At 44.2% G+C, this 14,266-nt stretch overlaps 1 long non-coding RNA gene across 1 annotated transcript; it reads left to right on the top strand.

The window, feature by feature from the left end:
- The first annotated feature begins 2,230 nt into the window (after positions 1 to 2,230).
- On the top strand, positions 2,231 to 4,844 carry LOC125307249. Its single transcript, XR_007195673.1, has 3 exons — positions 2,231 to 4,487; positions 4,601 to 4,701; positions 4,797 to 4,844. It is a non-coding gene; the product is annotated as an uncharacterized LOC125307249 (long non-coding RNA).
- Positions 4,845 to 14,266: the final 9,422 nt, after the last annotated feature.

The raw sequence follows: 14,266 nt of genomic DNA, 5'->3' as shown, positions 1-14,266 counted from the left end.
ATAAAGACTGTATTTTTATACTTTTCTAAACACCTGTCTTTGTACATTCATTGGGATAGAGTTCCCCTTGCTCTAATATCAGACACTTATCTCAAGGGGTGGCGTAGTCAGCTGTGCATTAGGGGGCGCCACATAAAGAAGGCTCAACACAACACGAAAATTTGCTTCAAGTACAGTATCATCCGGGTCGCTACACATGAAGCCCAACATTGAGAATGTTGTTTGTCTACACAGAGTTTACTTAAAAGAGAGGTTTTGAACAACTCCCTTTGACTGGCAAGATGGCAGCGAGCGGAATAACCAACTGCTAAAGTAAGTGTTTTAATTCAGACACAACAGCACATGAACAACAAAAATGGAAAGGTGTTTAGCTGATCTTTTAGTCATATGCTAGCTTTAAATGCTAACACTCTAAAACTGATCAAGTGCCTTAGGGGACTCCCTGCTGCTAAGGGACAGGGCCACAGGCCATACTGACCGTGTCTGTGCATTGGGGTTGATATCTGCTGACTATGGAGTAGGCTCTCAGCAGTAAGATTACTGTAAGAAGGCTGTCCAAGTCCTCAGGGCGTCGTGGAGGATTCTAAATGGCTGTGACTGCATTATTATAACGATGTAACATGGAGTAAAGGGTTGAGCAAAATGACAATGTTGACATGACGTTGTCAACTCCAAACGCTACGGTGTTGACACGTGGCTCATGCAGTAGTGCAGATGAGGGGAAGAGAGAAAAACAGCGTCGGGGGAGATGCAAACAGCAAGTCTACTACACCCGTCACACTGAGACCACAACATGTACGTTATTCATAATTAATAGTTGTGAGCAACACAGAGCGTATTCTGCCCAGTGCAAAACATAGTGCCAGCTTTATTTTGCAAGGGAACATGGATGCATGTCATTTGTCAGATTGTAACAATCAGCCCTTTACGTCCTTTTTAAACAGCTGTGTTACTATAAACGCACAAGGGCTTCTTGGGAATGAAAGTAGTAATCGACAATAACAAAACACTTCAATACAAAACACTTCAATACTGTCACAAATACTTTTTGCCTTATTACACAAACACATATGCATAAGAGCAGGTATACTGCCGTTAATAAAGCACACAGCAACCAACAAATATTCAGACTGCGCTGAACAAACAAGAAAAGACGCACCAAACAGTTGAATTGAATGACGCGCTTAGCGCAGTATATTATTATTGCACCAATTATCCCGTGCAACCACATAATACTTGAACCCCTCGCTATAGTCTTTATATTCCAACCAGGAAACAGGTAGGCGGCGAAAATAATCCTCTGTCGGAACGCGAGCGAAAAATAATAAATAAAGTGGAAAATAAATATATATCACAGGTGTACATATATGAATGTCATTCCTCATACACATTATATGAAATCAAGGTAAAGTTCTGTGCAATAATAAATGTTAAGGAACACTTAAATTAATGTGTGTCACAGATGCCCCCCAGCCGGAGGCATCGGGGCCTGAACTCCGAAATAGGGCTTCAGGTTGACCACATTATCAGTGTCCATCTTTTTGTCCTGGTCATTCCACTGTATACGGTAATTGATGGGGCCTAGTTTTCTCATCACGGTAGCCGGACCTGACCATTTGGGCGCAAGCGTAGATGAGAAATTTTCTGATGCTTTAGAGAGCAGGTGAGTACGGACCCAGACTAGGTCTCCCAGCAGGAGTTGTGCACCTCTCCTGTGGGTATTGTAATACCTGGCTTGTCTGGACTGACACGCCTCAACTCTTCTTGATTTGCTCATTCATTTGTTTTTGTCTCTCCAGGAGTGTGTATGGTGACTGTTGTGGCGTAGGAGGTGAACCAATGAGTCTCTCCAGTGGGCCCTTCAGGGTCCTCCCGAGCACCAGCTCTGCAGGTGTTCGGCCCGTGGTCTCATGATAGGCAGCATTGATGGCGAAACTGAACTCCCTGATCCACTGGTCCCAGTTCTTATGTTGGTTCCCCACGTATGATGCAATCATCGTCTTGATTGACCGTTTGGACCACTCAGTGAGCTTGGCTTGGGGTCAGGTCTTGCAGAGGTTAGCCATTTCATGGCCAGTGAACTGTGGCCCCCGGTCAGAGACCAACTCCCGTGGGACACCAAAGCGGGTGAAGATTTCATCTTTCAAGATGAACACAATGTGGTGTGCCTTGCCATCTTTTAAAGGAAACATCTCCACCCATTTTGTGAAATAATCCACAAGGACGAGAAGGAAGGTGTTGCCCCTTTTGCTGCGGGGAAAGGGCCCCATGAGGTCCATGCCCAGCTTTTCCCAAGGATCCTCCACTGGAGTAGGCTGCATGAGGCCAGCCAGCTTCTGATTTTCAGCCTTGTAGACTTGGCAGATGGTACAGACCTTGATTTGATTCCAAACGTCTTTGCAAACGGATGGCCACCAAGCTACCTCAAGGATCCTCAGGAGTGTTTTCAGCCTGCCCAGATGCCCACTCAGAGGATGATTGTGGAAGTAGGCCAGAAAGACAGGCACAAGAGACTTTGGGACAACCAGCTGATATTTATCCCTCACAGGAGACCGTCGATACAGGAGGCCTTGCAGCTTTGTGAAGCCCATCCTGTCAGACCTACTAAGGGTGTCTGCCTCTTTGGCCAAGTCTGTGACCTCTGAATCCTCTTCTTGTGCCTCCCTTATTTCAGACAGGGAGGAGGGCAGTTCAGAGGAATCGGACACATTCGCCACAGCACAGACTGCAGCTAAAGAGTTAGGTGTAACAGCTCGGAGCAGGGCATCAGGCACAATGTTATGGAGTCCTTTCCTGTATTGTACTCTAAATTGAAACTGCTGGAGCCGCAGGATCCAGCGAGTCAGGCAAGAGGAGGTTTTTGGACAATTGAAGACCCAGGTCAAGGCAGTATGGTCTGTGTGTATGGTGAACTCCGCCCCCTCAAGGTAGTGCCTCCACTTCTCAACAGCCCAGACGACTGCAAGACACTCCTTTTCAGAGGTGGAGTAATTGCACTCTGCACCACGCAACCCCCTGGATGCATAGGCGATCACCTTCTCCTCTTCAGCTGTTCTTTGCACCAGCACAGCCCCCAAACCCACATCGCTGGCATCCGTGTGGATTTCAAATGGCAGGGAGGTCTCAGGCTCCATGAGGATAGGTGCGTCCACCAGTGCCCTCTTCAGCTGATCAAAACTTTGCTGACATTCCTCTGACCAGACCCACTCTACATCCTTCCTCTTCAGCCGATTCAATGGAGCAGCCAGGTCTGCAAAATGGTGAATAAATTTGTGGTACCACCCCACAAGGCCTAAGAAACGCTGGAGGGTCTTGATGTTAGTGGGCGGTGGATACATGGTCACTGCCAGAGTCTTTTCTAGATCCACCTGCACACCCTTGTCCGAGACTACGTGGCCCAAGAACTTCAGCTCCTGCCGGAAAAAGGCACACTTCTTAAGGTGAAGTGTCAGTCCAGCTTTATGGAGCTTCCCTTGCTGGTCCACCTTTCCCCAGTACTTTTTAGATGAGGTGCAGTCTTTCTCCACCAGGGTACCAATCTGAACCAGCTGGTCCACGTTTGTGACAGTGCCCTGGAGACAGCCAGCTATTCGAGGGTTGCAGTTGTTCAGGATCTTGCGCACCAACTCAGTCTTTGTGATGTCTGGTTTCCACCACAGACAAAGAGCACGATAGTCATAAGCAAAATCCCCAGACACTGATCTGGCAACTGTACCATGTCCCGTAGCTTTTCTTCTGCCTCGGTGAGATAATCAGGAGGGAGGAAGGCATCCTTAAAGGCCTTCTTAAACTCAAGCCAGTTGTGCACATTGTTTTTCGCCACCAGCTATGTGCTGGCCCTTTAAGCGTGTTGGACAGGGCGCCTTTCAGCTCTGCATCAGACGATGGCCGCACTGCAAAAAATGTTTCGCAGCGATCAACAAAATTAAGAACATTGGCAGCTTCCCTGGACCCACTAAAAGAAGGAAACTCCATCTGGATAGCCGGCCTGGAATAAACCACAGGAGGTCTGGGGGGGTGGGTTGGCTACCTGAAGCACTCAAAGGAGGTGAGAGGCTTGTGCTTAGTGTAAAAGGCGGTGTAGGTGGCTGAGAGAGTGCTCCCGTGAATGGTGTCTAAAGCTGGGCACCTACCACATTATGCGCTGGTTGGCTTGGAATGAGCTCTTGAACATGAGTAGAGGGCTGCACAGCACTGTCAGAACTAGATGCCATGTCAGGAGTGGTCATGTTGGCGAGAAGGAGAAGTGATGCTACTGATAGACGGGGTCATAACAGGCCCTGCTGTGCTAAGAGAAGCATGTGTTTGTGTGAAGGCACTGGAGGAACTAGGTGCCAATGGAACACCATAGTAAACTTGAGCAGGAGTGGAGCGGCTATGAGGTGGAAGAATAGTAGCTCCCGTGTGTGGATAAGGCCTCGGGAGAGCAACAAGGCTGGTGCGCTTCAGCCGTTCAATTTCTGCTTTCCATTTTTCATCACGCCTCTGTAAGCACTCCACTCATTTTTCCTCAAACTGTTTCAGTGTTGTTATCATGCATTGCTCAAGTGCCTCAACACTTCAGTCCACATAACTCCTTATGCCTGCTTCTCTGTTTAAGGCACTATTAACAGAATCTCTGAAGTCAGTCTCAAGTGTATTTAATCTGTCCATGACTGAATCTAAGTCGGTGGTAATGGTTGTGAGAGCAGGAAGTGTGAGGTAAGATGTGTTTCCCTCATCTCCAATGCTTTGTTCATTCTCTTCTGGGTCTGATACGTAAAGTGAACTAATTAGTGATGTTACTTCCCCCACAGGAATTCTTCTAGTGACCCATGCATCTCCCCTTGGTTCATGGTGCAGTTCACGGGAACTAGCTTTATATCTATGTAGCTGCAGCAAACAATACTGGCGCCACGCATTCAAACACCCCTGCACTTGCTGAATCTCTCCCACCCACGCACCCACCTAAGTAAGCTTGTATGCGTGGTCATAGCGATCGCGGGCGGCCGAGGCCTTAAAGAGACACCCCACATACATATATTACACAGATATACATATGAATATCATTCCTCATACATAAACATTATATGAAATCAAGGTAATGTTCTGTGCAATAATAAATGTAAAGGAACACTTAAATTAATGTGACAGTGTCACAAGATGATGCTTATGTTTTTCATGGCAGATCATTGGTGATTGTGGTCTCTTTACCCCAGCACAGGTTTTTCATTTACACCTTCAGACTGAGGAGTTGGATTCCCACGGGAGATTCAGGAACACTCTCTCTCTCTTTCTCTGGTTCTCTCTCTCTCTCTCTCTATCTCTATCTCTCTCTTTGTCCCTGTGTATGTGAGAGAAAGAGAGTCAGAGATAGAGATAGAGAGTTTGTGCAAGGTCTTACAATATATATTAAATGAATTCCTGTGACAAAGGAAGAAAAACAACTTTACATGCAAAAGGTTTTCATAAGCTTGGAGGAAACAATCTTATATCATGTAAATGCAATAATATGATTTCTGACTATGTGTGCGCACACACACACACACACACACACACACATACACACTTGCCAGAAGGCTAGTGGAATCACACACACTGTGTCCCTGGGCAGCTGTGCACGGGTGGGTAACGGATGCGCAGAGAGCTTTGCCAACAGCTCCATGCACTTCTGCCAGGCAGTGCACACAGAGGCTGACTAAGTAGAGCACCCCTGCACACCACGCACACACACACCTCAGTTGTGAGTATATGTAAGCACTAAATTTGTATCTCTCACTCTCTCTCTTTCTGTGTGTGTGTGAGAGAGAGAGAGATGGAGAGAGAGGGAGTGAGGGAGAGAACGCCCCTGGAGCCTCAGCACTGGCTACGAGTGTCCCCTGGTGCTCCAGCCCACAGATCTGATGGGGAACAACAATCATGTAAGGATAAAAGGGAGGCACAAAGAAAGAGAGAGAGAGAGAGAGAGAGAAAACAAAAGGAAGATAGGAACAGACATACGTTCCCTGAGGAGGAGGATATAGGATGATTACATTGTAATGAACACACGCATACAAATGTCTGTGCATGTGTGTGTGTGTGTGTGTGTGTGTGTGTGTTAGAGAGAGAGGACCCTCAGGGGTAATATGTATGCAGCGTCTCCGGTAATTAATGTAGATGTAAGTTTTAGATGATAAGGTTAGCCATCTGCCACAAAGTGTATTGATCGTCACATCTGTTTGTGAGTGAGAGAGAGAGAGAGAGAGTGTGTGTGTGGTGTGTGTGAGAGAGAGAGAGAGGTGCAGAGAGGTGCAGAGAGATGGGGGTCGATTTACTGCAAAGGTCTTTACTAATTGCGAAAAGGCCAACCTGAGATGGCCTTTTGACATGGCCTGACTACAGTGAACAGTGTCTTTATGTGTTTTCTGCACTGTAACTAACCCTTTGACCTCTGACCTCAAGCATCTATTCCACCATGCAGACGGAAAACCCCCATAAATCTTTGGACACTGCACAGCTGTGCTCCTGCTGCCCTGCACATACACTATAAGCACTATGGACACACACACACACACACACACACACACACACACACACACACACACACTCTCTCTCTCTCACACACACTTTAATGTTGTTATTTGGAACTTAACACAGGGGAAGATGCAGAGATCCAAACATTGAAGGAAGTATGTTACACACTTAGGCAGATCTGATCACACACACACACACACACACACACACACACTCACACACTCCAGCACACACAGTTGACCACGGATGCAGGCTTGTGTGTGACAAATGATGCTCCGGCACACACCCGACACACACACTGACTATTTATTCATCATGGGCTCCCCTCAGAACCTAGCTGGGCAGTGCCGGCCTGTATCTCAGCTCATTGGCTTTCATTGAGGTACTAATCTGGCTACTCTCAGTGGATGTACACTTCCCTCAACCACCGATGGCAGACCGGTCAGCAAGCAAAGGTAAATACTTGCGTCCTTACTGCCAATGCAGTTTGTTATCAGTCTGCAAAGGTTAGTGGCGAGGCAGGTAGGACTTATGCTTGGTGAAACATGAATGATTAGTAGGACTTCTGCTTGGTGGAACATGATTGGTTAGGCCGATTTCAAAGTTAACGCAAAGTCTGCACCCATCAAGATGCTATGATTAAAAACATTTCCCAAGTCAGATGGCAGGTGCACTGAGACATTTCCCGGCATCTCTCATGCTTCAGGTGTTTGGATTCCCTAGCCAGCAATTGAATAATGCTGTTCAGCCATCTCATATGAAGGATATTGGCTGGAGATGAGATTTCAGTGTTACCCCCACCACCGCCCCCAAACACACACACACACACACACACAACACACACACACACTTCAGTGCATGCCTCTATCAACCCATCAATCTATCCATCATTTCATCCATCAATGCCTCCATCCATCTTTTATCCATTCATCCATCCCATCCCCATACTTTCAGAATGCATATTTCAGAGGGACATGCATACTTACTGCACACTTACTTCTCATTCGTCATGTGGGGCTGCCGAAAGGTATTACAGATGAATGTTTAATGTCATGTCTGCGCTTTGTTCTCTGCTGAGGCTGACTCTCAGCGAGCGGAGGGATCCTGGGGGCATCGGCACAGCAGCGGAGGGTACACGCTGAGAGGATGTCTGGGACGACAGAAATCAAAGCCCTAGCCAGGGTCTCCTGCTGGAGACAGAGACACCGGCACGGCGGGTCTCATAGCAGGCACACTGAGCCAGGTGACTCTGAAAATCTAGATTTTTATTGATGTTGATTTTACAGTATGTGTTAGGTAAAATGTCCCCTTTCAACCCTGATGTTTTTGTGCTGTTTTCCAAATATTTTGCTGTCACACCAAGAAGCTGAAACACCATAGAGGTGTTTGTTGTTGTTATGGCAACCATGCATGTACATCATCATTGTCATGGCCACACTACAAGTTTCCATGGCCACACTACAAGTTTACAGTGACGAAAAAAGACATTTAAATGTGCGCAAAAAGGCTAAACAGAGACCCGCTATGCACTGTCCAAAGGAGATTGGGGCCATGTCCACCCCTGGTCCACGCTGTGCACTGTCCAAAGGAGAATGGGAGAACAGGAGCAAAGTCATACGTATGTACTGCATCCTGTTTCTCTACACCAGGTTTCTTCCATACAAACACCTCGGAAAAGTCTTGCTAACCAAGAGAATGTGCTTCAAAGTGACCACATCAACTAGCCTATAAATAAAACATGGACGCTTTATCTCCACATTCCATCTGCTCTGCCCTCAGATGCTCCACATGACATGACAGTGAGTCATAGAAGGTGACCAATGGAGACACACATACACACATACACACACACACACACACACACACACACACACAGCCTCACGTGGCCCCTCTGATTCCCCTTGAACACACACTCCGGACACTAACTCCCATGTTCTAGCCTCGCTCTGACTCAGTGATGTCTCCTGACCATCTCGCATGTCACAGATGTGTGTTTACAATTCCCCCTCCTCCTTGATCTCTCTCTATCCATCTCTCTCTGTCTCTCTCTATTTCCATCTCTCTCTGTGCTGTTGTTCTGCAGACGGACACAGTGTGGCCATTAAAAAAGCATGAGACCGGGTCCGGGCCCCAGGGCTGCAATATGGAACTGAATCGCTTGCATCTGAGATTGCGGATTAAATATAAATTGTGTCTGAAATATTCAGGGCCCCGTTATTAGTGAGCATTCGGGCTCCGGGGCCAAGGCAGAGCGAGCGAGCGGAAGACAGAGAGAGAGAGAGAGAGAGAGAAAGAGAGAGAGAGAGATGGAGAGAGAGAGAGAAAGAGAGAGAGATGGAGTGAGGGAGCAAGGGAACAAGGGAGAAGAGAGGAGGACAAAGTGGCAGGAAAGAGACCAGGACCAGACCGCATGCGAGACTAACTGCTCGCTTTTAGACTCAAAACAGGACAGTCAACATAAGGAGAAATATATGGGGGAGGAAGATAAAGAGATAAGATAATAATAACAGCTTTCCCTGCTTGTACCCCTAAAGAATAGAGGGAGACAACCAAAAGGGAGAGAGTGTGAGGGACTGTGGGGGCAACCCCACCTTTAGGCAGGTGCAGCACTGGGTAAGATGGTGTCTGAGGGAAAAAGGTGGCAGGAGACAGCAGTTCAGTACAAAAGATCTATTTATTGTCCATGAACCACCAGAAATGCAGACATCAAATCCAGGGATCTTCAGGACACCCAAGGCAACAATTCAACTCACCCTGGCCGGATTACCCCTTTAAACTAGACAACAGTTTCAATACTTCTCTTTCTAGGAACCTGGTCCAAACAAGGCAACATTGCCTTTCTCCGGACCAAACCTCCCTTTGCCTAACAGCAAGCAAGGTTTACTTTTACAGTTTTTTTACAACTGTTTACACACGTTTTCAAAACTCTGTGTCTATTTTTCAAAACTCCACACACAAAACCAACAATTGCTCACACAAAATGCAAAATGCCTCAAATCTCCCGCAAAATGACACACAACATTCAAAATGTCATAAACACGTCTTTAAATCAAACATTCGCCTCACATTACAAACACTTTTGTCATAATATGACATTTTGGATACATTATGTACACACTGTTGCTCAAAACGCTCTTCTGTCTTTCATAGGCTTTATGTATTTCCATACAAGAGTGAAAGTTACGGTATCTACAGAGGGAAGTTGAAATACACAGTAAAAATGCAAGCAATGTTGAAACCAAAAATAGTGATTTTTTCCCAAATAATTTGCTGTTGCGAATACAGTATTTTACAGCCAACAAGAACAAAGCAAAGCAAAATACAATGACCACCAGATATACATGCAGTTCTGAAAAAGCTGATTTTGCAGACGGAAATGACTGACTACTATCAAATTACTTTGCTTTTTCCAAAGAAAAGTGTGTGTGTGTGTGTGTTTATGTGTGTGTGCGCGTGTGTATGTGTGTGTCTGTCCTTGGGGAGACATAAAAATATAGTAAAAAAGACAAGTTTTACTGTACATAAAGTCGACTTTTTGTAGAACATTTTCAAAGTATTGGGTTTGAACATTTCAACCGCAAATCCTCTAGGGCCAGATTGAAAGGGTCCATACCTACATATAGAGTATATCTATTCATTCATAGGCCTATACTATGGTGTTATGTAAAAGTAATGAGTGTTTACACATGTGAAGAGAGAGAGTGAAGCACTGGTGATTTAGAGGCATTTTGATGGGTTGTGTTTGATGTGTTTCACACATTCACACACACATAAGACATAAAAAATCAAACAGTTCATCACATGCAAATCCACCCATGTTGTGTATATTCTAATCCAGTGTTTCCCATACATTGACTTATTTGTGGCGGCCCACCACAATATCAACATTGACCACCACACAATGATTTTCCAGGTTGTACTAAATTGTGCATAAATCTGGTTAGCATCATAACCACGCTGTGCTAATATGTTAAAACTGTTGTATTCAAGTTAATTCTGCAAACCTACCACCACAAATGGAATTCAATTCTGTGGGAAACACTGTAATCTGTCCTTGCCCATTACTGTATGTAGGTAAAACCACCAGGGCCTTACGAACAAGAGTAATTGAACATAAGAGTGCAATTAGGAGAGCTGATGAAATGTCATCTGTCGCCCGACATTTTCAGTCTACAGGGCACTCCATTGCTGACCTAAGATTTCTGGGTGTGGATAGGATCTTGCCTAAAAGGAGAGGCGGGGACTTGGATAGAACACTGCTTCAGAGAGAATGTTTCTGGATTTCTGAACTTGGTAGCCTTTGTCCAAAAGGGATAAACGAGGACTTAAATCTATCATGCTTTTTGTAAAACTTTTATCTCACTAACTCTTTTAAATGAATGTCTACAAGTGTTGTAACAAAAACAAATGCATCTATACTTGTTATCTGGGTCTGGCCTAAAGCCCCTCCCACCACCCCTGTCTCTTGATTGCCCTTAACCCAACTGGGTACTTGTTAATTGCCCTTAACCCAACTGGGTACTTGTTAATTGCATGTCTGCAGTTGATTCACTGTGAGCATTAAAAATAGCCGGATGGCTGAAACGTCTGCTCTTGCTCCCAAAATTAAATGAAAAAACTCTTTTCTGAAGACTTTGTTCAAGTCATTTTTTTCAGTGTGCGAACTACTCCTCTATCTCTCTTCAACTCCTGGTTCAAACGCACCTGGCTAAACTCTAGATCATCTGAGCGCAACAATACTCCCCTGCATCTTGTGTTTGAAAAATGAAATCAAGTTACTTCCTGTTCGATTTTTGTGTGTTAAGTAGAAAATTGTGTGTGGTGTTTTGCAAATGTGTTTTAGTAAATTGAAAACTGAGTCAAACATTGAGAATTAGTGTATGGTTTTGCAGATTTGGTGTGGGGTTATGATGTTTGGAAGACATGTTTAGACATTGTGTGACAAGCAAAGATTTAGTGTGTAAGCAAGTTTATATCAATTCATTTTCAAACATTAAACTTTCCTGTCCCTGGGTCTTTAGCTCTTCCATTCGTCTTCCATTGTCTCATCTGTTTTCAGACTCTTGTCCTTTTCTATGTAAAATCAGCCTGCCTTTAAATAGGCCAGCCAATTACCCAATCAAATCCTTGCACTAAACCATGTTAGAGGGTTGATGGTCTGTACCAATATCCCCACACTGTTAGAATCTCCAATAGTACAAAAGATAGATAGATGCATACACAATACATACACACACAGCAGGAAATATGAAACTGAGTGCAGGTGGGTGTGTGTTTGGTTGCACAGTCTTTGCAGGTGAGGCACAAGGCAGTCATTAAAATGTTTATGACAGGAGAGTGGGTATAGGTGAAAAGGAGAGGTCTCTTTATTCACAAAGAGTAATAGAAAAACATTTACATTTAAGGTAATGTACATTGTGTGTGTGTGTGTGTGTGTGTGTGTGCAGTGATTCCTTTATGTTCATTTTGTGGGGGCGGCCCGTCACTGCAAAATTATTGCCGCCGCTGCATTGGAATTAGTGCAGACGCACAATGTAGTCATGGTTGCCTTTATATTGTTGTGTTGATGTAGGTTGTTAACTTTCTTTGCAGTGTTTCAATAACTGTATGTTCATTTGGTTGCAGCAGTCACTGCTTCAGAATTCGGACAGGTGCACAATATTGTCCAGATGCGTGGTAGGCTAAGTGCCCTCCGCTGGCAGGCGCTCACATCATTGCAGTTTAACAATACAGCAATATTTATCAGATGTCATTAGTTCCTGTCTAGTTTTATTCCATAAACATATTGTTTTCATAAACATTAGTGGTGTGTGTGCCTAAAGCACTTCCATTTACTGCACCATAGCTTCTGCGGTGTGGTATGTCTGTCAACAATATCACAAAAACTACGTAGGTATGTTTTTTTTTGGAAAAAAATTATAGAGGAAACACTATCACACTAACACATAATCTCTCATGTAAAAGATGATACGATTCGCATCTAGATACATGGGCACGATTCGATACAAGAAAAGATACATGTTCATAAAAAACGATTCAGTACGATTCGATGCGATTCGATGCGATTCGATGCAGTTCAAGAATGGAAAGCATTCTGAAAGATTTTTTATCATTTGCTCAAGGTGCACATTTATTTTATATTATCAGTTATCATGGTCATGGTTGTCAATTAGGCAAAAAAATGTGTGAATATGATTATCTAAACTGAGGTTTGTTTCATATACTGTATTGAAATGAAAAAAGAATAGTCTACAACACAGCAGCCAAATACAACATATTTTTTTATAGACTTATATCTGATTGTTTTCATGGAGCTGTGGCCTTGTTGAGGTAAGACAATACCGAAATAAAACAAAACAGTGCTTAAGACACTCTTGGCCTTTTCTCATATAGCCTACAAGAATAAAATAGGCCTACATATCAATGAACTTTCTGGGTTTATTTTGTTCAAACGGTAGACCTAATGCAGAAACCTATAAAAAAATATATGGATTTTGAAAAACAAAAAAAAGACAGAGTGCGAGTTGTCACGTGCTTAAGTTGCAGTAGATGTATGGGTAATGAGGTCATTTGACAACTTTGGGCAATGAATGTAGCCAAAAACGAACTGCGTTACCCACAATTCCGTGCCACGTATAGTTTCAAAACCGGACGTGGGATGAACGCGTTGCTTGGAACGTAAATGAGAGTCTGAGCGAGCGGAAAAGGTTGTGAACCGATTCGTAACAAGTAAATCGATATAACGACCGGTTCATTTCAGTTTTATTCCGATACAGGGCTTCACGTATTGATGTAGCCGTATCTTACACGTTAAAAACGGATACCGATACGTATCGGTTAATCTTTACACCCCTACTGTCCACCAATCACTGGGATTTGGAACACAGACACACACACACACACATGCACACACATGCACATGGACACACACACACACCCACTGGGTGGAGAAATGCAGGGTTATATGTTTACTGAAATGGGAGGCTGTCCCAGATCCCCTCCCACTCTACGGCCGTCGCCTTGAGCGTTTCATGGAAACAAATAAAAGATGCAAATGAAAGAGATTGTGCTGATATGGGTTGAGTGTAACACCAGACAACCAACCCCCACACACACACACACACACACACGCACACACATAACACCATAACCACACACATAAATACTTACATGTATATACATATATACCTACACACAAATACACATACACACACATATGTATGCATAAAGTGACATAAACAAACATACATACACATGCACCCCTAAACATAAAGACATACAACTTAAACAGACACACAGAGTATTACACACACACACACACACACACATGCAACTTAAACAGACACAGTGTTGTGCGGGTTTGGTCACAAGCGGCCCGCGGTCGCCCGATATTTTAAATTAACCCGACCGCAACTCAGACCGCGAATATTAATAAGGACAAAATTATACCCGACCCACAATCCGACCCGCTTATTTACAAAATGTGTGCTTTTGGTTATAGCCTTCCATGCAGTGTGACAGTAGGCCATTTCTGTAAAACAAACGAATTTATTTGCGAAACGTTATGCAGTAGAACTACACATATGCAGGACATAATGTTTGAGTGCAAGCACGCATGTAACCAGCAAAGGATATATATAATAAGGTAAACACTAAGACATGATTTCAAGGCCATGGACATACATTTTTCTTTCGAAAACAGAAATGGGGAAGGCAGCAAGGTAGGCAAGAGAGATACATTGCTGGTCAAAACGTTAGCATAAGAACTGGTTGG

Source organism: Alosa alosa, chromosome 14, assembly GCF_017589495.1.
Source record: "Alosa alosa isolate M-15738 ecotype Scorff River chromosome 14, AALO_Geno_1.1, whole genome shotgun sequence".
Classification (NCBI taxonomy): Eukaryota; Metazoa; Chordata; class Actinopteri; order Clupeiformes; family Clupeidae; genus Alosa; species Alosa alosa.
This window is presented reverse-complemented; position numbering and strand designations above follow the sequence as displayed.